We start from the raw sequence: 26,619 nt of genomic DNA on the forward strand, positions 1-26,619 counted from the left end.
CGATCCGTAGCGCGTTATATTGTGTCACGCACCGCTGCTACTCGTGTTACTCATGCGATACTTTACGAAAGGCGGTATATCTTGAAAGTGGTTCTGCTGCGCAGGGAAGCTTTTATCTAGCGTAGTGTAACCCATACAAGTATACATTTGCGCAAGATTAACAGATAGCCGAGAACTGAAGTGCTGCTTTCTCTGCGCATTGCTGGCTGCGAATATTTCATTCTGAAAAGTGATTTTTCCCAATATGAAAAGGATTTCCGTAACACGCGAACAGCAACAATGAATTGTTGACACTGAAACAGATTGTTAGCCTGGCCGTGCACTTCGTTATCAACAGCGTCAGACCACGCTAGGAAAAACGTGACGGACGGAAACAGAATCCAGCTGGAAGTTCAGCGCCGACGTGTAGGACGCGTTGGCGGCACTTCGAAAGTTCTTGCTATTAATTTTTATAACATATACGGGGGGGGGGGGGGGGGAGGTTGTTGCAAGCGCTAAAAAAGAAGTTTGCAGCACGTTACAGTTTTGTAACACGTGAAGGCGAAAGCCTGCTGCACACATGGTAATGCCTAAGTTATACGATCGCAGTTCGACTCCTTCGGCTCGTTTCCAACGCTTAGCTGCGGCTTCGCGCGCGCGTATAGCGGGGTCAGACTGAAGCGAATGATGTTTGTCATCGACTTTACGTTGCACCCTCTCAGCGGGGGAAAGCGGCACTCGCGGTCGAACGCGTTGCTCCCGCCGGTTCGCACGTCGCACCTCGTTTCTCGCTTGGCGAGAATCCTCGGCCATAGCGTAATTTCGAGGCCTACCGCACAATCCGCTAGGCCCCGGGCGAGGGTCCTCCATCGCCGTCTCCGTCGCGTCATAGTCGACTGTCGCCACGACCACCGTCTCCGCCGCGTGACTTCAGCGACCCAGCACCTGTCTTGACGCGATAGTATTTCATCTTATGTGGGTATGAACCACTGATGATTATTATATTATTTTTTTGCCTCACTGGACTAGACGCCTACTTTTTTGCGGTATGAGCCATTGCAACGAGCCACTTAATGTTTCCGCCTTAATGCCCATTGCGTCCAGCGTTGAAAGAAGCGCTCTTTCGCCTGAACGGTCGATGAGGAAGCGGTCAAAAGCAGACCACCCCACATTTTATTAAGGCGATTTTATTAGGGCGAATGCCTTAAGTGACTCATACCCCCGATAGTCTGGAAAACGCGGCGCGCGGTGCAGAAAGTCGTGTGAGCTCACCTCGCGCAGACACGCGCTCGTGCCACTCCCCGCGCGTTCGTCGTCGTCGTCTTCTTCCACAACTGGCTCCAATGCCGCACTTCATGCCAAAAAGAAAGGCAAGGTTAATTAAGATAGGGTTAATTCAGGCACTCGGACGCGCGACCTTCAGTGCTAGCCGAACACTCAAGCTCATCTGGAAGTCGAACCCACGACCTTTAGTCTTAAAGCGAAGTCCTTAGGGCACAGTTAATTAATGTATAGTTAACTAAGGCACTCGGACCCATGACCTTTGGTGGGAAAAAACAAGTAATAAGAAGTAACAACGGAATCGAATGAGAATGTAAAGAAACCTAAAGAATGTCTCTTGAGCGTGCAGGCTTTCGCCTTCAGCCTCTTTGGCGTAGGCTAAAGTGACTGTCAATTTTTTTCGACCATGCTCTGTATTACGTACTGCCGCCTGCTAGGGCGCATGGAGATGCAGTTTGGCTGCTGCTCGTGTGCTCCGTTAGTTTCGGGTGGAGTCACTGAAGGGAGCCTATCCAGTAACTCTACCTTCGGGGACACCTGCGCACCACGTACTAATTGAATACTTAATTTTAAGACATTCCATATATCTTCTTTTGTTCTTCTATTACTCAATCAATTAACCAATCAATCTTTATTTTCACTTGAAGAGACGGCGTGCATTGGTGTAAAGGGAATAATAATAATAATAATAATAATAATAATAATAATAATAATAATAATAATAATAATAATTCTCAGCATCAGCCTATTTTGTGTCCACTGCAGGACGAAGGCCTCTCCCCGCGATCTCCAATTAGCCCTTTCCTGCGCCAACCGATTCCAACTAGCACCCGCAAACCGTTGGACGCGAATGGTCCAACTGTTATCTACTCTGCGCATTACATGACCTGCCCACGCCATTCTTTTTCTCTTCATGTCAATTAGAGTCTCGTCTATACCCTCTATGATCAAAACCGTTCTCTTTCTGTCTCTTAAATTTATGCCTAGCATTCTTTGTTCCATCACTCTTGCCGCAGTCCTTAACTTGTTCTGAAGCTTCTTTGTCAGTCTCCAAGTCTCTACCCCATATGTCATCACCGGCAAAATGCACTGATTGTATACGTTCCTTTTCAATGATAAGGGTAAGCTATCCAACCCGCTTTTATTCTTCTGTGAATTTACTTCTCCTGGTGAGGGTTCCCTGTGATTAGTTGACCTAGGTAAACGTACTCCTTCACAGACTCTAGAGGCTTACTTGCGATCCTGAAGTCTTGTTCCCTTGCCCGATTATTCATCATTATCTTTGTCTTCTGCATATTAATCTTCAGCCCCACTCGTACACTCTCTCTGTTAAGATTCTCCGTCATTTGTTTAAACTCGTCCGCAGTGTTGCTCAATAGAACAATGTCATCAGCAAACCAAAGGTTGCTGAGGTATTCGCCGTCTATCCTTACTCCTAAACTTTCCCAGTTTAATAGCTTGAATACTTCTTCAAGCACGCAGCAAATATCATTGGAGGGATTGTGTCTCCTTGTCTGGCTCCTTTCTTTACAGGTATGTTCCTACTTTTCTTGTGTAGAATTGTGGTGGCTGTGGAATATCTGTAGATATTTTAACAAGGTATTTACGTAAGCGGTCTGTACTGCTCGATTACGCAATGCCTCTATGACTGCTGGTATCTCTACTGAATGAAATGTCTTTTCCTAATCTATGAAAGCCATATATAGAGACTTATTGTACTCTGCGGATTTCTCGATAACCTGATTAATGACATGGATGTGATCCATTGTAGAGAATCCCTTCCTGAAGCCCGCCTGTTTCCTTGGTTGAGTAAATTCCAGTGTTGCCCTTATACTATTGGAGATTACTTTGCTAAATATTTTGTATAATACTCGGAGTAAGCTAATAGGCCGATCATTTTTTTCAGTTCTTTAATGTCTCGCTTTGTGGTGGATTAGTATAATGTTTGCATTCTTCCAGTTTTCTGGGACCCTTGCAGTTGATAGACACTTCGTATAGAGAGCCACCAGTTTTTCAAGCATTATGTCTCCTCCATCTTTGATTAAGTCGACTGTTATTCCATCTGCTCCTGCCGCTTTTCTCCATTTCATGTCTTGCAAGGCCCTTCTGACCTCATCTCTAAAAAAATTAAATTCTGGGGTTTTACGTGCCAAAACCACATTCTGATTATTAGGCACGCCGTAGTGGAGGACTCCGGAAATTTCGACCACCTGGGATTCTTTAACGTGCACCTAAATCTAAGTACACGGGTGTTGTCGCATTTCGCCCCCAAATCGATCCCGTGACCTCGTGCTCAGCAGCCCAGCACCATAGCCACTGAGCAACCACGGCGGGTGACCTCATCTCTAGTTATATAGGAGGAGTTTTTTGTATCCTGTTCATTATCGTTTCCAATGGAGTTCTCCTGAGACCTCTGGGTAGTGTACAGGTCAGCATAGAATTCTTCCGCTGGATTTATTATACCTTCTTGATTGCTGATGATATTATCCTGCTTATCTTTCCGTGCATACATCTTGGTTTGTCCTATGCCAAGTTTCCTTCTCACTGATTTCAGGCTGCGTCCATTTTTTTACGGCTTCCTCAGTCACTCTCGCTTTATGATTTTCAGTAGCACTTATTTTCGCCTTGTTGATCAGTTTTATAGAGAATTACAAAGTCGGCATGGCTGGCAGGAACTTCATCGCAACACGTACTATTGCTCTTTTCATGAAAGCGAACTGCCCTCGTCGGCGACATGTTGCGCGCGGAGCGCCGAGATGCACGCGCGAAAGGAGAGGAAGTCGCCGTTCCATATTCTGCTTGCAGCCCCGTACTGAACGTTTCATCTATCTTATTCCTTCTGGCCGCACGCCCACGAGTAAGACCTATTTCATCTGAATTTGATACGGACGCCGCTTCGGAAGCAATCGTCGCATGACATGGAGACGACGAGGCTGTATGCCACGCGCTCGCGTGTTCCCTTTCATAAGATGGGGACAGTACATAACGACGCGTGAAAACAGTACCGCAAAACTTCAGAGTTAAAGGTGGTGCTAGTGCACAGTTGAGCAAACTGCTACCTCTCTACAGTTGCCGCTACCTGACAGCTTTGCACTTCTATAGCTAAGCCACGCCAGGTACATGCACAAAGCCATTTAGGTGACACCATAAAGCGCCAGTTGGTGAATACTGCAGCGGTAAGCGTACAGCAGCCAGCCCCTCTATGCTAAAAAAGTGCGACAAAGCCATTTTCACGATTACTGTCGACGTTATTGTAATTAGCAGAAAAGATATTGTAGTGCCAAACCGTATTGCCGAAGACACCTTTATTTACAATCTGTAGTGAGGAAAGCAGGCTAAGAATGTTAATCGCGTTATTACAGGCATGTGCCACAGCGCCCACCACAGACAACAATATGTACGTACATCTTCGCGCGCTACAAAGAAACCTTGACTGAACATGACCTTCTAACCGCAGCCATTTTGTCCCGCTGGCACTACAGAGGTAGGGTTCAGCATATCTGACTTCGAATGAACTATACCGCGCTATTTGGTAGGCACCGATTTCAGGCGTAAAATTTTTATTCATTGTCACCTAGAGGAGCGGACGTGCTCACTTTTAACAGTCGGACACGCAACTGTGGAGTGCGCTCGCAGTAGGTCGATAGAGGTCAGGAAGAATGATGCCACTAATCCCTCCCTCCCGGCTGGCATTCGTGGCGCAGCGCTGTAAATCCTCGGGTTATGAGCTTGAGCAGCCATTGTGAGCCAGTTCACGGGAGATGCTGAGGTATAAATGTGATGTCGTCCATGCATCCACTAACTGTCACGCCCCAAAGTGGCCGTGACCAAGCACCGTTGGCACCACCTGGTATATCATGCCTATTTATACATGCGTCACGATGATTAAACGGAGATCGTACGAAGGGTTCTTCGACTGTTCACTTGTCCTTCCTTCCATGCCGTTGGCCGGCGGCCTTGTTCGACGGCGGCGCCTCGGTCGCGGCCCGGGCCGCCGTTGATGAAATAACAAGAAACTTCCGAACGCGCTCGTGCCTTGAAGCAGGAGAGAATGCGTCGCATGTGCGCATCGTCGTTGAAGCAGACATAAATAGAGTGCGGGTACAAATGCGGCTTTTGACTACAAGTGCTTGCTAAAGGCATAAAAATGCGGTAGAGAGCACCCCATGGAGCAGAGAATAAAAATGATTTATAACGTACTGCCGTTTTGCATGATTGATCGTTAAGCATGAACTGACATTCGCTATGTTGTTTATAAGTGGCTCATTTAGTTCTTCAGTCAACTAAACTGAAACATTTTGCTCCTACTGCGACCATGCTGCCTCATATTTCTTATTTGAATCTTGAAAAAATGTTTATGCGGAATGCCACGTTAGGCCAGAGCATATACCAAGAAGCGTTCCCACATTCATTGTAGTACATTACAATGAACGATCAGAAAGCTCAACTAACAAGATAAAGATAGGTGATTGAACGTCAGAGAGAGAGCAAGGACAGGAAAGGCATGGAGGTCAACCAGACGAGGGCCCGGTTTGGGAGTGGGGAGTGGGAGTTGGGAGTGGGGTAAAGGGGAACATAAATAGGAAAAAAGGGAGACAGTGAGCACAAAGTACATGTGGGAGAATGCACAGGGACGCCATAAGCTGTCTCTTAAGCCGGTGCACTTCAAGTTGTGTACTAGTGCACGAATCGCTTTTCGTACCAGTGACGGGTGTGGCTATCCTTTCGCTGTTTGCTACGCGGTGCTGTCCATGATGTCTCGTAGTAAAGTTTTTGGTACGTTTCGGGTTGTTTCAATCGATTCTTTGCCATTTTATGGAGCACAGACAAAATTGGCACTAAATCCGGCCATCGCGTGGCCTGTTCTCCACGAGGCCGAAAACAAAGAAAGGAACGCCGACTACTATGGCGCAGTTTCCCGCAGTATATTATTGATTATTCTTCAATCTCTGTAGGTTGCGCAAAACCGCGTACGCGAGCAATAAAGGTCCCTCTTGCGCGCCTCTCCATCTTTTCATAGGTGCTTTCTTAAAATAAATAACGGATGGGTCAATATCCAGCAGCCTTTGCGTTTTCGAAGCTATAGTCGCATGTGGAAGAAGCAGGCTAAGCGCTTCGCTAGACCGGCTTTTTTATGCTCACGGGCGTTGCGCAGAATGGTGACTTCAAAGCGATCCGAGATGGCTGCATCCTGTGGCAATTAATTGGTGCCACCACAGTTTGTATCCTGATTTCAACTGTCAACAGAGGAGGGACGATGATGTGGAAGGCGCTCTAGTCGAAGCTTTCACTGCCGGTGGCACTCTCACAACTCGGGCCTAATGGAAATGCAACGGGCACAAAAGGTCGCGGCTGTTGGCGAAGCGATTGCTCAAGTACGCACTCGAACGAAACTTCAGGAGTAGCAAATCCTTATTCGGCGAAATCTGCGAAGGTCGCGATGTGTCGCTTGTCTTTATATGTATAGAAGCAGGCAGCAGGGAGCTGAGAGTTTCATTTACTTCAACTGACAGGTAATATATCTACGTGAAACCCCTTTGATCCCGCGAACCCCCTCCTCGCTGTCACAGTCAGCTGGCTGCCTGCTGCTCGGTGACGTAAGCAGAACGTCGTTTCGAGGGGCGTGGCTTTGCGCTCGCTGCAGACTCCCACTTACGGTTCCGCACGCTGTGATAAGCAAAATTCGTCATGCCACAGTTCCGCGGGTAATGGCATTTTGCCGGGTCCAAAGGTTTATATTACTTGTACAGAGAGTTGGCTTGAATTTCCCGATTACGATGAGCCCACTGAAACTGAACATTTAAAAGCTGGTTACTGCATTATTGCTATTTCGTGACTAATTACAACGTACCACCAGTCACCGCATGGTCGGCAAACGCTGACGGCATGTTTCCAAAAGAACCGTCGTTTTATTTCAATGCGGCTATGTTCAAATACTACTTAAGATCTTCTTAGAAACACCTGGTATATTGAAGCGAAAGGATAAGCTTGGCTAGCTATAACGATTTTCGGGTCGCTCTTAGTGAGCTGCACGCTCGCCATCTTATAGCCTTCTAGGGTGGTTGCTTGGGCTAGTTGGTAATTCATGATCAAAAATAACGTACAGCGCGAAGGACAAGGACAGCGACAGACGACATACACAGCGCTGACTCCCAACAATATTGTTGGAAGTCAGCGCTGTGTATGTCGTCTATCGCTGTCCTTGTCCTTCGCGCTGTACATTATTTTTGATTATTGCCTTCGTGTTCCTTACAACACCGACGCTTGTGTCCCGTTAAAAGTTATATATATATATATATATATATATATATATATATATATATATATATATATATATATATATATATATATATAAGAGCTTCAGTCGCCTCGAGCCGACTGAAGTTCTTATTTCAACTAAGTAAAGGACACTATAAAACCGACCTTTCCGAAATAATCACCTTCTCAAGCGGATTTCCTACTGGGCAGAGGCATGCGTTAAGGCTAACTCCATTTCTGCCGCGCAACAACTGTTTTACGTTTTCCTTTTTTGCTACAACAGTGACTGATTGGAATAACCACAGTGACAATGAGGTTTTGCAATCATGGCTCACTTTTTTTGCTTCCCTTCTTAGATAAGTGTTTGATACGAATGTTCTTTGCTTTAACCCGCCACTTTTTCTTTACTTGCGCTTTCCTATCTGGTAGTGTGTATTTGATTGTCTTTCCCACCCTGCTAAAGTCCCAAAATGTGGGAGTGCAATATATATATATATATATATATATATATATATATATATATATATATATATATATATATATATATATATATATATATATATATGTAACTTCTGGAACGAAGGCTTAGCCTTAAGAGGAAGCTTTAGACCAGCGATGCCGCCTATTCAAGTACATCTAAACCGCAGAAATGCTTTTTTTGAAACAACTCCTTAACCAAGTTGAATAAAATTTCTTGCAAGAGAAGGCTACATTCTAGTGACTGAAATGAGGAAGCGGAATTTTAATTTAGGGCCTGGAATTTTTTTAGAAAATTTGCCGGAAATCAGTAAATATAGAAACGTACAAGCACGTAGTTTACAACTCCGTAACTCTGCCCCAATAACAGCTATTGCAGTGCTCTAAACTGCATCTCTTGCAGTATCTCAAGCAAGCAAATGGCTGCATAGATTTACAGCTTATTGAATTTGTTGCAATATTTACAAGGGTTTTGCAAAAGTCCTGGTCAGATATTAGTGGTATACTTCAGAGCGGCTTATAATAAATCAAATTTGTCCGCTTTAGATGCATTATTAGCGGTAGTCTACAAAATTGTTATAACTTTTTTTCATTGCTGAGTTACGAGTTATAAACTTCACAGTTTCGTTGTTTTAGAATTTTGCGATTTTCAACAATTTTTATGAAAACTGAACAACCTAAATAAGAACATTCACTGGCATGATTCACTAAATTTCGAATTTACCTATCTATCTATCTATCTATCTATCTATCTATCTATCTATCTATCTATCTATCTATCTATCTATCTATCTATCTATCTATCTATCTATCTATCTATCTATCTATCTATCTATCTATCTATCTATCTATCTATCTATTCGTAGCTCCAATACCCCATTTGGGGTATTGAGGGGTGGGCATATCTTGGTTACATTTTCATGACTGCTTTGAAGGATACCTGACTGGAGTAGTGCACCGCTTCAGCAGGTATATGATTCCAGTCTTTCGCTGTTTCAACGAAGAAAGCTCAGATGAGGAGCGGTGCGAGCTGCAGGGGGACTAACAGCCTATGAATGGCTATAACGGGGTGAAGTGCGATGCGCAGGCGTGATGTCGGTCTGGGGAAGCAGCGAGTGAAAAATACTTGTTGAAAGAGAAATAGACTTGCTGTTTTTCGGCAGAGCTCGAGGGTTGGAAGGTTCAGTGATCACTTAAGTTTAGTGACGCTAGTGTGGTAAGAGTATAATCAGAGTGAATGAACCTTGGTGCGCGATTCTGTATAGATTCCAGTGTTGTTGCCAGGTTAGATTGGTATGGGTCTCACACTGAGTATACGTATTCCAGTTTGTGTCGAACAAGTGTTAAATATGCAAGTAGTTTTACTGAAAGGGGAACAAGACGCAGATTGCGGCGCAGCTAGCATACAACACGATTGACATGCTTGCGTCCAGTAACCTAGGACCAACCTAGGTTACTGGGCAATACCCAAGTACTTATAAGTAGACACGGCACATATTTCAGAACCAGCGGTAATATAATTAGCTGAAATAAATTATTGCCGGCGGTGGAAAATACATAACGATGTTTTTTTTCTTTCTCATCTTTTGTTGTTTTCTTTTCTTTTCTTTTCTTTCTTTTCTTTTTTGACTTTGAGAGACATTGGCCAATTATTATACCAGGTTTCACTGACGTTAAGGTCGGAATGGAGAACACCAGAATCAGCGTCGTTAGTAATAGGACGATATATTACACAATCATCAATCATCACCAAATAAAGGAACCGCTCAGTAAGTCGTTCATGTATATTAAGAAGAGTAGGGGCCCCAGGACAGTGCCTTGCGGCACGTCGGAGATAAAGGGTGATAAATTAGGCGAGCATTGGTTAGCGCAAACGAGCTGTTGACAGTTAGTCAGTGAGTTGCGTATCCATTGGCGAACACAATGGTTATAGCTAATATTAAGGCGCGATAGCTTTAGGAAGAGCCGTTCATGAGGAACCTTGTCGAATGCCTTTTTGAAATATAGAAAGAAGGCGTCTATAGGTACGTTTTGATCGAAATGTGAGCTGATGTCATTAACAAAGAGAGCTAGTTGGGTCTCGTAGGACATGCCTTTCTGAAAACCATGTTGATTAGGGTTGAAAAAAGTTAGCGCATGTTACATGCTTTACAATATGAGAATAGATTATATGATCCACTAGTTTGGAACAAACACCGGTGAGGGAAATTGGACGGTAATTGTGGTATGATGGCAATGATCCTTTTTTTTACACTGGAATTATCTTACCTACTTTCCAATCTTGCGGCATCACTCCAGATGATAATGATTGCTGAAGTATATGACACAAAAATACACTAGAGATGTCCGCACTGTTCTTAAGCATTTTGGAATTGATTCCATCGATGCCGGCCGAGTTTGCTAATTTGAGGAATTATATTAGTTTGGTGATACCGTAGGCCTCCCTGCTATGTCTGGCGTGGTTGGGTGGTTGAGGTAAAGATAGTCAGGGAGGTCAGTGTTAGGTTCACAAGTGAACACGGAAGAGGGGACAGAATTTAGTACTTCAGGTGCTTTATGGTTAGGAACACGTTTATTGTCATCAGATAATAATAATAGTTTATAGCTATTTGGGGTAATGCATTTCTAGAATTATTTGGGATTGTTTTGCAGCATGCTAGGGGGCATTGTTGAGTAAAAGGCTCGTTTAGCTGTAGCGGCCAAAGAATCAAACGCCTTTACACTGGCGTGATATTTTTCCCAGGCAGGCGCGGTATTGGAATGTTTGGCTTCGCGAAATAATATTTTCTTTTTATTGTTCAGACGTTTTAGTGTGTTGTTTAACCATGGGGACGAAAGTCGCTTGGTTAAGGTGATAGTTTGTATGTAAACCTCAGCAAGTTCGATCATTTTATTTTGAAAAAGCGTCGAGTTGGTGCCTACTGTGCGCATCGGGAAGTCTATAATATACCAGCTGCAAAACTCGGTTAGTGCATTGTTAATACTGATGTAATCACCTTTATCGTAAAATGTGTGCTTTTTTTGCTTTGAGGTAGTTGCCAGGATAATTTTGCATGCAGTACTCAGTGATCACTGAGTTCTGGTAGATGTGTTACAGAAGAAACACTGTCGGTATATGATGTTAAGACAAGGCCGAGTACGTTAGAGCACTGTTCGTTTTTTCGCGTTGGGGTAGATACTAGTTGCGTCAAACCATAGGTGCAGCACAAGTAAAGAAAATTACTTCCGAGGTTATTTTTAGGCAGCGTTATGGCTGGTTCGGACAATATTATACCAGGAAGGTTAAAGTCAACTAAGAGGAGTAGTTGCGAATAATTGAACGACGCTGTAATAGATTGAAGTGCCCCGTGGAAGTGAATAGTTAAGAAAGGATCTGCATCGGGGGGCAAAAGCATACACCGATAAGAGTTTGTAGGTATCAAGAGCTATCAAAACGAATAAAATTTCTAGAGCTGAAGTGATATTGACAATGGAACAACAAAGGTTCCGATGGGCAGCTAATCCTCCTCCGCGTTTCCCTGCACGATGCCGCCTAAAAATGTCAAAATTAGGGAGGAATGAATTAAGCTGTGTGTATATCTACGGTGAAATTCAGCCACGTTTCTGTCAGTACGAGAGGCTTACAATCAGAAGAATCAATAAGGGTACGAAGGGTCTCGCGTTTGGGCAGCAAGCTCCTTATGTTAGTACAAATAAATGATACAGGGATGCTGGTTGGTTTTGCCGTAGTGCGTGATGGTAGCTATGAAGTTGATATGACTATATTTGTAGCGTTATCGCACTTGTAAGTTCCGTTCTCCATGATTAGTTTATCGTACCGAAGTTCAAAAGGTTCTTGTTGGCACTTGCCGAACTATATTCGTTGTTTACGCACATGCCGAGTGTTAGATGAGTAGTCTTCTGATATGCTGTGGTTGGACCCTTTTAGTTGTTTAGTATTTGAAATAATACATTGCTTCACTTTGAAATATGCTTATTTGAGAATAAATGGTCCGTTTCTATTAGGGGTGTTTTCGCCAATTCTATGGGCGCGCTTGATATTTAAGGCGTCTAACTCGATGTTAAGCTTAGAAGTACAAAGTTCCGCAATCTTGTTTTCCGATTATTGCCACGTTTCTCGTTAAATGTCAGCTCGTCAACCACGAGCCCTATAAAAACGTCTTTTTATTTAAATTCAACAAATGTCTTCATAATCGGGGAAGTGGTTGCCAAAAAAAAAAAGATTATCCTTCTCCATGTCTTTAGATAGGAGCCCCCGAGCTTCTACTTAAGTAGGGAATTTATACTCTCCATTATCGAGTAACGGTAATATTTATTAATTTAGTGTGTACATAGAGAACTCCTAAGGTCGCCCGCGAACTTATTATAAATACAATGGGGTCTCTCAAAACCAAATTCCATTTCGAAAAACCAAAACTGTCTGCAATAACTCTAAATTGTAAAGGGATTTCGTTGTACGTTATTATTAAAGACGTGAGTAACTTATATGAATTCTCCTCTTACCTGTTATGGCAGAACTCTACTCCCTGAAGGTCTCGTTTTTCCTTATAATTCTCCTAAAGATCTAAGTAATTGTTGTATTTATAGGTACAGATCACCAGTCACTAATTGACATTAAGGAAGAAAAACGCAGCCATCTAGGTGTCAAGCGCTCGTTTTCTTTTTCGCATATCCGTGTTACGACAAAGTGAAACAGCCTTGCCAGGTTGGTACTGTTAGCGGAGATGTTTTGAAAGTAGGCTTGACAAAATACTGTTGCTGCTTTCTACTAATACTTTCTCGCTAGCAATAAAGTATGAAATGTGTAAGCGTAAGTATAAAAATTCTCGCCGTGGCTCCCAAAGCAAATTATGGAGATGTGAGGCCTGTGGCCTGAGAGATATAAAGCTTCATAAGAAAGGTGGATCATCGTTGAGAACTTATGCTCAACGATTTCTTCTTTGTACATAGCAATCGCGTGTCATATGGCGCTACCAATACATGCACTCGCGTTGCGGCGAGATCAATATGGCAAGAGTATTATTTGAAATGTTTTTGAAATCTTAAATTTATTGCATATATTACAAAAGTACATTTAGGCATGAAATATAGAAAAGGAAGTCTCATAGTCAGAGACTATAAGGGCAAGACCTCCTGTTAATTCTTGCAACAGGAAAATAAGATATGTTATTACAGCAAACGGGAAATTGGTGCATACATGATCAAACTAAAAGCATAAATAGGTAATAAATAATGAAACTAGGTATGAAAGAAAAGAAAGAGAAAGAAAGAAAAACAAAGATACATAAAATATATAAAAAGTCAACTTTACACATATTGCAAGAACGCCAGCTACTCAAATTTATATGAACTAATGGCAAAATATTCCTTAAACTTAGTGGGTACGGCATTCCATAGTGAAATTGAGACAAAATAAGTGGTTAATTGTCCATAATTAGTTCTTCGTTTAGGCAACAAGAAATTATTCTGTGAAGCAAATCTCATAGAAGCAACATGGATGAACTCAAGTGGGTTAATAAGGGCTATTGGGAGTTTTCCATTAACAACGGAGTTAATAATTCTCTAGTAGCCGATGGCCGTTGTTCCTTGTAATCACCACATAAAAGTATAATTTCGCCGTCTCGGCCGTAACAATGTCTCCGCTATGAATGAAACACATTTATTAGAGTCCTTGTGTGATCTGTTTGTTTGCATTTTTTGTTTTACAAAGGAAAAGACTAATTAAATATGTTACTCGAGCGCGTCACTCACGCCATACAATGGACAAGATCAGCGCACAATAGCCAGAAAGCTTCATTCAGTGTTCCACATACTAATCAAAGCAAGCCGGTTTCCAAACTGCTTCCAACAGGGCACCGGGTGTGTCTGTCTCCGCGCCTAATGTCAATTAAACTAGGTCTGTTCGAAATAATATCCGTCGGTTCGAAACAAAGTATTATTTGCTCACGTGGTGTGAGCTATGCAGTATATAACGGGGAAGGGCAGCGTAGAAAGGGGGTTTGTCGATAGAGAAACAAAGTACCGGAAAAGTGGTGGGTAGCTACGCAACAATTTCACGCCTGCCTGCGCTTGCTTTGTTCTCATTGGCCTACGTACATACGCTCGACCACGATTTTTCGCCACTATATAAGAGCTTGCGATTGCCAACATTCCTCAAAGCCGTTTTTGTCCTGCAACAGCTTCTTGCGACCCTCACGGAAAACAGAAAGTAGTCACCATGAAGGCTGTCGTAAGTATAAGTTACCCGGCAGTCTGTTTCATGGTGAGCGTCGGAGACGCGCTTCTTTGTGAAGCTTTCTACCCCAACTTTAAGACCTCGGCGTTGAAATTTGGTGTCTAATTTTCAACCTTTTCAATCAGGAATGGCACCTCAGTGGTCTTGTTTCCAGGTTATAATATGACATGCTATCGATTTTGCAGGAGACCATTGTAGGCATTCAGAAGTGAGACGAAATATCAAGTGTTTCCATCAAGGTCCGTAACCGAGATAAGACCACACCTTTGAAGGGAACAGCGCAAAAGACGCACTCGGCGGGCATCAAACACCATGCTGTGTGGGTGTGTGCGCGCGTCTGCGACTCGCTTGTCCGTATTTTGGGTAGTTCCCCGCCAAGTGCTTCCATCCTATCCACGCGGTTCCCCAGTTAGCCCTACATAACGGAGGAAGGCGCGTATATTGAAATTCAAATGTAAGTTTATTCAACATCTCAGAGATGCTAGGTGCGTATGCAAATGGATGCATGGCCTAGAGCCGAAGGGACGGTTGTGGCACAAGGAATACAGACCGCAACTGCACAGCGAAGACAAATAGCCTATGCAAAGACTTGACTAGGGATCTGCAGCGCCACATAAAGAAACTTGTCCTTTCGGAAGCGCAACGATCAATGCGAGCAGTAAAAGAACAGTCAGTAAATACTGAAGCATTATGCATCAAAATCTGCACAACTTCGTACAAACAGGGCTGAAGCAACACTTAAAACGCATTTTACGCGGACTTTCCCGTAACCCAGAGAAGCGAATCCAGAGGTTACAAGCGAGGAGTTTTCGAGTGCCTGTGGGTATTCTACGTCCGGCCTCCGGCGCCCTTATCATCGCGGAGATGCGGTAGTCCACATTTCCTGTTAAGCGAGTCGTGGTACAGTTCAGACATGTGTTATGTATTTCGCTGTATACGGAAGACATCTTGCGGCGTTAAATTTAACAGGGAAAAATTTGAGATTTATAAATTTCGCAAGAATATATTCATATACTGCCGAAACATCATTAGTGAAAGACGCTACCGCGTGTCTAACGTGGGTGCTCACGGTTCCAGATATCGAATCACCTGTGGAAGGCATATGAAATAACGAGGTGTTTTCATGGTGTCAGCCCTGCAAAGGGCAGATGTAGTATATGATATACCTGAGTGCATTCCTGTCTACACATATGGCTTGAGTTTGACTAATTCCTCCACATCTACGTTTGTCATCCCTTCAGTTAAATATATAGAAAGCTACTAGACCATCTCGTGCAGCGTCGTCAACTCCGAAACTGTATCAAAGCGAAGCTTTATGTGGCCAGGCGAAACGAAAATCCGTCTGTCCGTCCCTGTGTACGGAAGACTATCATCATTAGCAATGGCTCGTGCGTGGTCGTCTTCTTCCACAGCCAGCTTGTTGGCACCTCTAGGCGCAACCGCGCAAAAGCGCTCGTACCACTGCTCCCGCGTTCGCTTCCTGCTTCCACAGCTGGCTTCGTTGCCGTTCATCATTCCAGCGCAGAATTTTAGCTCACTTCTGTCATCGTAATGGGGTTCACGAGGCTATGAGCCATTGCTAAAGGGGGTATGATCCATTCATTGTCTTACGTGACGGACAGATTCAATTTTTTAAGCAATCTAATTTTGAACAATCGCAAGCGGCAATGGCGGGTGGATGCTGCTAACGACGCCACCGCGCAAACTCGACACATCGAACGCAAGCGACACCAGCAGACTGCGGACGTACCGTCACTGACGTAATTTTCTCCGTCGCAGTCGAACGTGTGTGTAGCCTCATTAAGAAACACACAGACGTCACCAACAATTGGGAAAAACTTTAATGAACCATCGGGATTAACTCAGTGACAAACACCGGGGCCGCACGTTTCAGCTTCGCTGGTGAACCATTTGTACGGAGTGCTTGGGTGGCTTTTTCCGGTTTATAGCGTTCAATCAAGATGCACAAAGAAGGGTATTATAATGAATGGCTCACAGGCAGTACTTACGTCAACTGAAATATAAAATTTATGCACAGAACGCTGGCACACGAGGTGCTTAAGGAACATACTAATTAGGAAGCTCTTTTATCGCCTCGTACGGCTAGCAGTGTGTCTCCTAAAAGGAAACTAAAGAGAAAGTATTAAGTTGAACTGAAATAGTAAATTACACTTCTGCGATCATAAAACGGTCGCTCTAACCATCAGAGCAAGCTTGTGAAGCCGAAAATGCGGCAAAACCAAAGATTGGCGTCCAACGCCGTCCTGTGGTGACACGATTCGTTGGCAGTAACTGATCTCGACTGATCTGACCTGATCAGTCTGATCTGATTTGATCTCGAATCGTTTAGCAGTAAGCAAGAACTACATTGCATTCAGAAGGAACAAAGCACTTAACCTAGCTAGTTTCCAGAAATTGTTTCAAGAAAGCCTGAATAGTTGAAGATGTTTTCAAAGCCGTGAAGTCTTATTAACGTAGCGCCACTGAGGTCCCCGCTTCATATAATTTTTAAAGAATGCGTTACAATGTCTCCGATATGATATTTAAAGAATGCTTTAACGCTCTAAATTGATATCACATCACTGCTACATCACTGACTGCTACAACAATATGGCTTGGAATATACTGTAAACAATTAGCGCTTGAACTAATGTTTCGATGATTTCGTAAGACGGTCAAGGACAATTACATTAGAAATAACAGTGCATTAGCATCTCTAGAGTTGTTTTAGAGTCAGAGAAAATATAGTTGCTGCTATATGCACTTTTGTGTAACGTACTGATAGTATTTATGACATTTTACGCTGTATTTCTCTGTCCCGATATTGTGTGGGTTTAGTATTTATAATGATTGAATAATTTTATAATATCTTTCCTTTGTCTCTATGTTGCGCAATTTCTGATATGTTTCTTTGTTGTTCATGTGAAAAAGAGTAACTGACCCTCTAGCTTGGCGCCAGTATCTCCTTAATTTGTCGTGTCAATAATCAAAGCTTATCACTATTCGTCTAGTGCTCATACACTGCCAGTAATACAGCCTTAAGCAAAAATTTATCCACTCAACATAAAATCAACATGTTTTTGGTAGTAGTGCTGCAGAAACAACAAAAAAAACGAAACTTTCACGCTCGTGGCTCACATATGTCGTTGTTAATATACAGACAGAATGTGCGTGGACAAACTCTTGACACATACATGAAATAAATTTACGGGCATTGAGTGAAAGAAATATTGAGAGTTTGGAAGATTGACTAAGAAGAATGGTAAACGCGACGATAACTTCTGACGGCCACAGTTGGTTCTCTCTTCGATAGTGAACTAAATATTGTTTTGATTTCTGCAAAGGGCAGCGCAGAGGTGTTGCGGAAAAAAGGGATACCTGGAAGAAAAGCTCACTTGCAAGTAAGTATATTTTCAGAAACAAACCACCAGGCCCGTTATTGCACATGTTCTGCCATCGAGAATTGTGAAAAAGATATTTAGAATGTTTTGGTTAAAAATCCCCTAACAAAGGGGCATACATCACTACATCAACAATGACAGCTTGTGTGGGTGGTAGCAACAACGGCGCGTGCAAGTGGCCTCACAGAAATCATTCCAAAAAAACCTTCGGGGAGAGGGTGGTGCAGAGGAGGGTGGCGTAGAAACTTCAGCCAATGGCAAGGAACGTAAATTCATTGTCCATCAAATGCACTGCCAGGGCATTAATACAAAGGTTGGCGTGAGCATGAATCTGATCAGCCTCGAGGATTTCCCTTTCGAGCCTGCCTTCGGATCTGCATATAGTCGCAAGTGAGCGTCTTTCCTGTCCAGGTCTCCCTTTATTCTGCAACGCTTTTGCGCTCCCCTTTGCAAAAATAATGTTACACCAACTAGCCAAACTACTTAAAATTCTAAATATTTTGATCTGCATGTTATGCATATTTCTTGTGTGCATGAAAGTCTGTAGCTTATTAAGGAACGACATATGCTGCCTAAAACCCGAACAGTAGGAATTCACTTAACTTTCGTTATACGACTAGGGTAAAAAGGGGCATGCTAAATGGTGCCATGTGGTGGTTGCGGGGTTTGTTAGCGACTGGCTTATTGGTGGGCTTTAGACAAACACAACATAAAGAAAGCAGAAGGGCAAAGAGGTCAATCAGAACAAAAACATCGGGACGAAATCACAAAGCTTCCAGTTCGTAAGTGTGCTTTGCCATTGGCCGGCCGCCTTAGATAATGATATGCCCAGCAGTGGCTAGTATTTGGCTAGTATTTTCTTTTACGACTGTTTCTAGCCTAAGAACCTTTTCGTGAATACGGGCACCGGTTTGCTACTCTACTCTGTGAAAAAGGGAAGTAATAAAAAGAAAATAAAGGCTAGAAAGACCCTGCACACAAGTAAGCGTTCTAAACATAACCAGAAATGCTTCCTTCATCATTGTCTGGTGCTTTGGCTAGGGAGTTCGCCATTGCTTAATGACGAGTTCCGAAAGTGGTCGATCGTGAACACGAATTTGCACTGTCACGAGCGATCCTCTCGGCCCGCTATAACGAGGACGGCCACAAACAACCACCTCGAGGGCATGTTCGCAACCACAGTCGCCACGCTCAGCGTTGTAGGCCATGCCAATGCGCAAGGCAGAAGACTTAAATATAGGTTACTCCTAGCCGTAACCGACGGAGGAGTGTTGCTTCGTGTCAAAAGAGTGCAGGTGGCATTCGGAGCGAAGAGACCCGGTGGTGCATTCGGTTGTGCTGGAAATTTAGCGTCGTTCCTCACGGACGACATGATGTCTCGCGCAGCAAAGTGACTCCGAGAGACGTCGCAGTGGAGGGCTCCGGAATAATTTTAATTTTCAGGGGTTTCTTAACGGTGGCGCCCAATGCTTCGCGCACGAGCGTTTTGTAATCCGCCCCCACTAAAATACGGCCGCCGCACCCGGGAATTAAAACCGCTGCCTCGTGTTTTCAGAAGCATAGCGCTGTACCAAATAAGCCACCGCGACATGTTAGTGGCATCTATTCTTTTCGTCCTTCGTCGTTGACGTGCAAAAAACCACGTCACCATTATCGCCTGGATCAGTCACTAGGCGAGATGGATGATAATGAATGAATATAATCTAACGAAAAGAATGCTTGCAAAAACAACCGCCCCAGGCAACATTTAAAAAGGCGATGCTTCGTAGCAGTCCTTATTTTACTCCCGCATTAGGATGCACTTGCCGTTACTCTTATGCAGGCTTGTGCAGATAAGTTGGTCACATATAATTTTTTATTATTATTTTGCATTCGTTATTTGTTCGGTTATAGAAAATCCCGACTGCAGATAAGAGTCGTTTCCCGATCTGAATTTCTCAACAAACTAAGTTCCTTAATGATGGCGCACCGGAAGAATGGTGCCACACTCCGTACAGGTGCAGGACGCTGCGCTAAAAATCCAGTTTTAAATAGGCACGACGTGCTTTGCGCTTAAACGACCCTGGAAGACCGCTGTGAACGTGACTGTCGACGTTTTTGAACTTTGCTCGTTTGCGCACCTACGAAAGGCATTACTCGAGCCCTGTGGGTCTCATTAAACGTAAACTGCCGGGGTAGTCTGTGCAAGAAGATAAAAGAAAGAGCACATATCTTATCACCAGAAGGAAAACTAGGAGCTCTGAAGAATAGTTGACACATTCATGTTATTATGTTTAGCACTGAGAATGAGGTATTTTAATTACAATTAAATGCACTAAGGTTATAGGGAACGTTACAGACGTTCAGCCCCCAGACAAACAAATGCAATAGCAAGCGCCGCCTCGATGAAGAATGTTGGTGGCACGACAACAAACAAGAATGGGCATCACCTGCGCGGAAGAACTTATTACGCTATGAGGAACGACTGTTACACACGGGCCCGCTTATAGACGAACAACCTTCGTCAGAAGTAAAAAACCTACCCAAAGTATGTTCAATGCAGGCTAATTCAATGCAGGAATTTGCAATGCAGGCCGATTCGGGTAGACTGATGTATGGCACAGCCGCAGTGAGGTACGTGAAATATCTTGCGCGTACTGCAGAGGGTGTACGGACACTAGGATACGGAAATGATGTAACCAAATACAGAATCATCTTAAAACTTTTTGTGCGCAAACAAACAGGGACGAAGAATAGGGGCAACACAAGGACGAGCGCTCGTCCTTGTGTTGCCCCTATTCTTCGTCCCTGTTTGTTTGCGCACAAAAAGTTTTAAGATGAATCTGTTCCAACTAGGCCGACTCGCAGTTATGCTTCAGTTCAAATACAGAAGTTACATTTATTCACGAATTGCAAACCTTACCTGCTTGACACGTAACAGCTAGTAGAGGGTCTTATGGTCTACTTTTCGTATCGTAATCGCTCTCTATTCGTAGTGGGCTTATTTGTTTTGTGCACGGTGTTTGGACACTAGGACAAATAAATGACCCCCCACTGGTAACGCCTCAGACTGCGCTGCTCCGCTCGAGTCCGCCTCAATCTACTGTGCTTGTGCTCCCTGTGGAGATGGACATGTCCCGCCATGGTCAAATGGGTTGGAGATTCCTCTATTTTACTGCCCGAGTTTCTTCACGTCTTTCAGAACCCTGCGTGTCGAACGCGGGAGCGCCATACCCGAGCAAGCGTGGAGCCTCTACAAAATGTCGCACACTTCTAGGCCTTATCATTTCTGATGAGTACGTGTTCGAGTTTAATTGGCTATACGTGAGGGAGCTCTCTCAAAAGCGACCACTCCCGCTCGGATCGGCAATCGTATTGCCAAGCTATGCTTCTCTGCAGGCCAAACAACATGCTAAATTTAGCTCCATTGCGTCCCCCGTGTCGCGACGACGGCGTCATCTGTGCACGAAATGCATGCATGATCGAGTATGGATTTTATCATCTACACAACGATACCAAAGTAAGGATCATGGGTAGTACGGTTGTAGAGATATAAGCGCTAATAGTATAACCTCTTTTCGTTACATGCGGGTTTATACCAAGTAAATAGCAAGTAAATAGCATAGCAAGTATATCCTCTTAAGGGTGCAAAGTGGTTCTCCGTCTAGGGCACAGTTTCTAGTAGTTTCTAAGTATTTGTCAAATTAAGCATTATGCGCAGGAGTGCGCACGATGCTGTTGTGTCTTTTACAGCCCAAGCTGTTATGGGCTCATTCAAATAGCTGTTTCGGTTAGCGATAGTACGCGTCCGCAGCCGCCGCCGGTGTCCATCGGAGCTATCGCCGGGAATGGGGGAAAAGATCCCACTTCCTGGCGGAATCTAACCCTAGGCGCGCTGCGTGAGAGTCAGCTACTCTGCCGCTGAGCCATGCCAGCGCATGCTAGCTTGTAGCGGAAAAATGCCCTATACAGGCGTCCTAGTGCGTCAGGAGACACGCGATGTGAAATGCGCGCCGCGTAGCGTCGATGCGTGCACACTTCGCATTGCAGTTGCATATTATTACACCAAGTGACACGCCATTTAGCTGCTTATAGGTAGCGCTACAAGGCATATAGAGAAGTCTTGAGGAAGAAAAAGAATATTAAGGAGATCCATACAAAAAAATTCTGAAATGGAAAAAAATGTATAGCATACATGAATAAATCAAGCAGGCTAGGTGACTATTTGTCACCGCGCCGTTTCAAATGGGATTCCAATAAATCATGAACATCAACATTATTAGCATCATATCGTCCCCCTTGTCACAACTTGAGCTGCACGCCGTGTAGCGTCGATACCTGCAACTTTTGCATTGCAGTTGCGTTGTATTCCACGAAGTGTCCCGACAGGTAGCAGTTGCAAGTAGCAGTTGGATGTTGCATGTAGCTGGACCTGGTCAACTCAAGCAGGCTAAGTAACTATTTGTCACCGCCTCGTTTGAAAGGGGTGCAAATAAATGACCATCGTCATCATCAGCAGCAGCAGCATCGTATCGTACCACGGGTGAAGGGATGTGACATATACGCCCCGTATAGTCTCGATACACGTGTACTCCGGTACATGTTATGGCGTCTCCTCGCAAGGTACCAACCCCCTAATGCGTGCGGCTGAAAATGGAGCTCCTATGGAGGCACTCCTTCACCTTACGCTGTGACTGTGCTGCGTATGCTGCGCTGGCCTGTGACTCCTTAAATGCACAAGAATTTCTATGCCTACCCAACGAGAAACTGGAATCCTGTCCGTCCGTCACGTAAGCCTAATGCAATGGCTCATATCCCCTGAACAATGGCTCATACCCCCGCAAGAAAAAGCTTATACTCCCGTAAGCAAGAAAAAATGCTAATGGCTCATACCCACGTAACGCAGAGCCTACAAGCACTTAGTAAAGCGAACCGAACAGTGCATACATTCATTCAAACCACCCACACAACACACAGAACAGCATACGTTTCAATAAATAACAAGCTCAATACAAGCATCCGTACCATCAATAAAGCATCGCACACCCCCTCAGCAAATCTAGTGCTGGTTTTGCAACAGCTTCGCTGGACATCCAGGTTGATAAGGACCGATAAGAGTTGATAAAGGTCAGATCATGTTCGATAATGTTGATAACGACCGATGAGAGTTGATAAGGGTTTATACTAGTCGGATGATAATAATGACACTAGGCTGCGTGGACATGAGCAAATGGCACAATGCTTACGCATAGTTTGACAACTTCCAGAGGAGTTTCTGCGTGAATTTCGTGTTACTGTTCATCTATCGATATGAGAGACGAGGACAAGCGTGGATAAGGATTCCTTATGTATTCTTACTGATGTAGATATCTAGTATTTGCCACCATCTATGAACAATTTTGCTGGCATATCGTTACCATAATTCACTCGCCGTTAGACAAGAATTTGGTAAGTAATGCGTGATCATAAAATGGCCATAATATATACTGAGTTTGATGAATCGCCACATTCTAAGTTGCGATCTAAACATAGGACCCATTGGATTACCTCATGTGGTCACAGAATAGATTAGAACATATATTTCTGAAAGGTAGTCGTAAGTATATATTAATAATAGTTTGCGAAATTTGCCTTATGCCTCTTCTGATATCTCGCAGAGCATTGTATCGAAAACACTTTTGTTTCGTATTTAAGTAAATAAAATGAGAGATGCTATTTCTTGTGGGGTTTTTGAAAGCTTTTGGCGGATGATTGTGCTGTATCTTGGTATATCTTAACACTGTACGACCTTGCATTCTCATAAGAAGTAATTTCTGCTATCACTGCTTCATGTTTGCATTCGACTATGGAGTTATAGGCTAGAAAGACTGTGATGCGATAAGCTACTTCGTTAGACTCTGTTCGTGTATGTGTGAGTATGCGTTAGCGAATGCTTATGTATGTTTATGTTAGAATGTATGCTTATGTGCGGCAAGCGCAGGCCACCCGCTGCGTCCATTCGGGAGAGTGGAATAAAAATGCACGAGTTGCGGCTGCAAGCAGATCGGGCGGCTTCATCGGCACGGTCATTTCCACTGACACTGTGGCATCCCAGCAGCCATAAAGTATATCATGTTCTCGCTCCATGGCACGAGCATGCATCTATATGATCTCCAAGAGATGTAACTGTGTCACAAAACATCATTGTCACTGAAATATGGGGCTATTCAGACAGTTGCATTGGAGTAACTTTTGCGAGATAAGCGTAACCTGGTGAATAAACTTGAGTTCAGGGAAGGTATTCTGTAAGATTCCACCTAGTGAACACGTCCATTTCGTGTGCTGCGGAAGTTATGATTGGCTGGGTTGGGCTGCGCGTCCATAGCAGCCAGGCGCCACAGCCAATCAGAACTTCAACGGCAGTCGAAATGAACATGTCCACTAGGTGGACTCCTACAGAATACCTCCCCGGCTTTGAGCACAAATAGGTCAGCCCCCTGAGTACTAAAAATAGAATAACAATTCTTACCTCGACAGCTACATGTCTTCCTATGATACTACTGTGCAGCATAGCTGATGACGCAGATGGAACAGCAGATACACGTAGAATGGCGCTGCCGGGTGCTGTGCAATTCAAACGCAAATAGCAGCATGGATTTTTCAAAGCTAACAATATCACTGAATATTTCCTTTTGCTGCCATGAACAGTAAGCGGTCCTTTACGTCTTGTGAAAGTTGAAAACTTTCGTGCAGCAGGTGTAAATTCAAGCGGCAAACATAGCGGCCTGGGATATGGTGCAAGTGAATTTTCCTCTGAGGCTACTGTGCAAGCGTCTGGATGTGTAACACGACTACTACAGGCGACACTGGGTTCTCGCTGCGCGCCTTGCACAGTACGCCAAGTCGAGTCAGGTGTCCGCTATGTCACTCGCATTTGCTAGTAGGGATTCATACGTATAGCGGTCGCATTATCAAGGGTGGCTACCATTGTCTTATATATGCACGCCTTGGGAGGTAATGTGGCGAGCGCATGCGCCGAGGCTCTGACGTATGAGTTCTTCAGTGAAATTTTCAGAAATATTGCCTTAATTTAAGAAGCAGTGAGCTAATATTCCACTGATTCGCTTCACAGCTTGCCACAGAGAAATGCGAAATGTTCGACAATACAGGTCAGCCATTTTCTTTTTCATGTGAGATATAGAAGGGTTCCAAACAGGACTATGATGACGCCGAGAAAGTCTGATGATGGGTTCCTTCTTTAGGAAAGGTCTAGCTATTGGTCCGAGAGGCATACAGTGGTATCGCTTCCCGTATAAACGCAATCAAAGCAAGAAGTCCGCATTCTTCTCGGGAAAAAAAGAAAAAGAAAACGGCGCAAATATTTCCCTGCGCTTCGGCACCTGGCTATCGCTTATCATGCACGGTCGTCGCTGATTTCCTCTGTTAAGAACGGCCCAGCTGAAGTGCAAGTGTTGCCAGCCAGTTGCGACAACGGGCGTCAACGTTTCCTAGAGTGCCGCCGCAAACCTCTAGCCACGGCGTCACTAAATCGCCATTGTGACTGAATGCGTTGCGCGGGCCAACTATTGTTACCGAGCCCACCAACGCGGACCTGATCTGCTATGAGTGGGGGAGTTGCCGCGGGAACCTCGTCGGAGACCCCTTCCCACGCGCCGACCAAGACGCAAGACAATGGCTACCCGGGCGCACTTCGAGGGTCCGCTCCGAGTTCTACGAAGTCCGTGTGATGTCGGTTTCGGACTGTGAACCTCTGTGTGTGTGTGTGTGTGTGTGCGTGCGTGCGTGCGTGCGTGCGTGCGTGCGTGCGTGTGTGTGTGTGTGTGTGTGTGTGTGTGTGTGTGTGTGTGTGTGTGTGTGTGTGTGTGTGTGTGCGTGTGTGTGTGTGTGTAAACCGTCCCGCGGAGAGGCGGCGTGTATACGATGACTGGACGAACGTTTCGGCCACCTTGGAATCGGGGGAGGACCAAGTGTTTATAAACGGCTGTTGTGCAGATGCTCGACACACTTTCTTAAGCAGTCATGTTAGACTGAGACACTCTCTCAAGCAGTCGTGTTAGACAGACGTACTTTCTCTCGCAGTCATGCTAGACTGATGAACTGCATGTAAATAAACCTATATTCCTCGTTCTCGATGACAAGAAGTACTTCCCTTCATCAACGTCCTCGGCGTGGATAAGTTGGACGACGGCATGGGCCAGCTACCTTCGAATTCATGCCGGAGTCCAATCTTGACAACGGATCACGAGCGATGGGATTGAGCCCCCAATCCTGACAACTGGCTGACAGCGGTGAGTTGGACTTTGCGACGTGGTGCTGTGTCTGCGGTGAGTGTGCTTGGTTCTTGCTTTGACTCTCTAGGCTTCATTTTGTGGTTGTTCTGTTTAGAACAGTAGGGAAGCTAGATTTTTGAGTGTTAGCTAGGTTGTGCTTCCCTAGCTAGATTTAGCGAGCAGGACCAAGGCAGTAAAGCAGCAATCATGGAGTTAAAGAAACTGCTGAGAGACGAATTGTTGATTGTTGGTGAGGAACTGGGCCTAGATGTACGCAAGGAAATGCTAAAATCGGAATTATTGGAGCTAATTTCCGAACAGGCCAGTGAGGAAGAAATTGAAATGGGATTGGAACTTCTAAAGAAAAGAGAGAAACGGGACAGAGAGAGAGAAGAACAGGACAGAGAAGAACGGGACAGAGAGAGAGAGGAACGCGATAAAGATCGCGAGTTAAGAAAAATGCAACTGGAACTTGAAAGCAAATGTTTGCAGTTGTCTCAAGGAAGTGAGGGGCTCTGGGACGATCAAGTGAGGCAGAATCATACCGCATGGACAGGCATTAAGCCATTTGAGGTCGGGACCGACATAGGCTTGTTCCTATGCAATTTTGAAAGGACTTGCGAGAAGATGAACTTCGTTTCGAATACATGGCCACAGCGGTTGCCGTGTGAGGCGGTGGAAGTAATCGCCAGACTCAGTGCGGAAGATGCATATGATTATGCGAAAGTTAAGGCCAGTC

Source organism: Dermacentor variabilis, chromosome 1, assembly GCF_050947875.1.
Source record: "Dermacentor variabilis isolate Ectoservices chromosome 1, ASM5094787v1, whole genome shotgun sequence".
In the NCBI taxonomy this organism is placed as follows: domain Eukaryota; kingdom Metazoa; phylum Arthropoda; class Arachnida; order Ixodida; family Ixodidae; genus Dermacentor; species Dermacentor variabilis.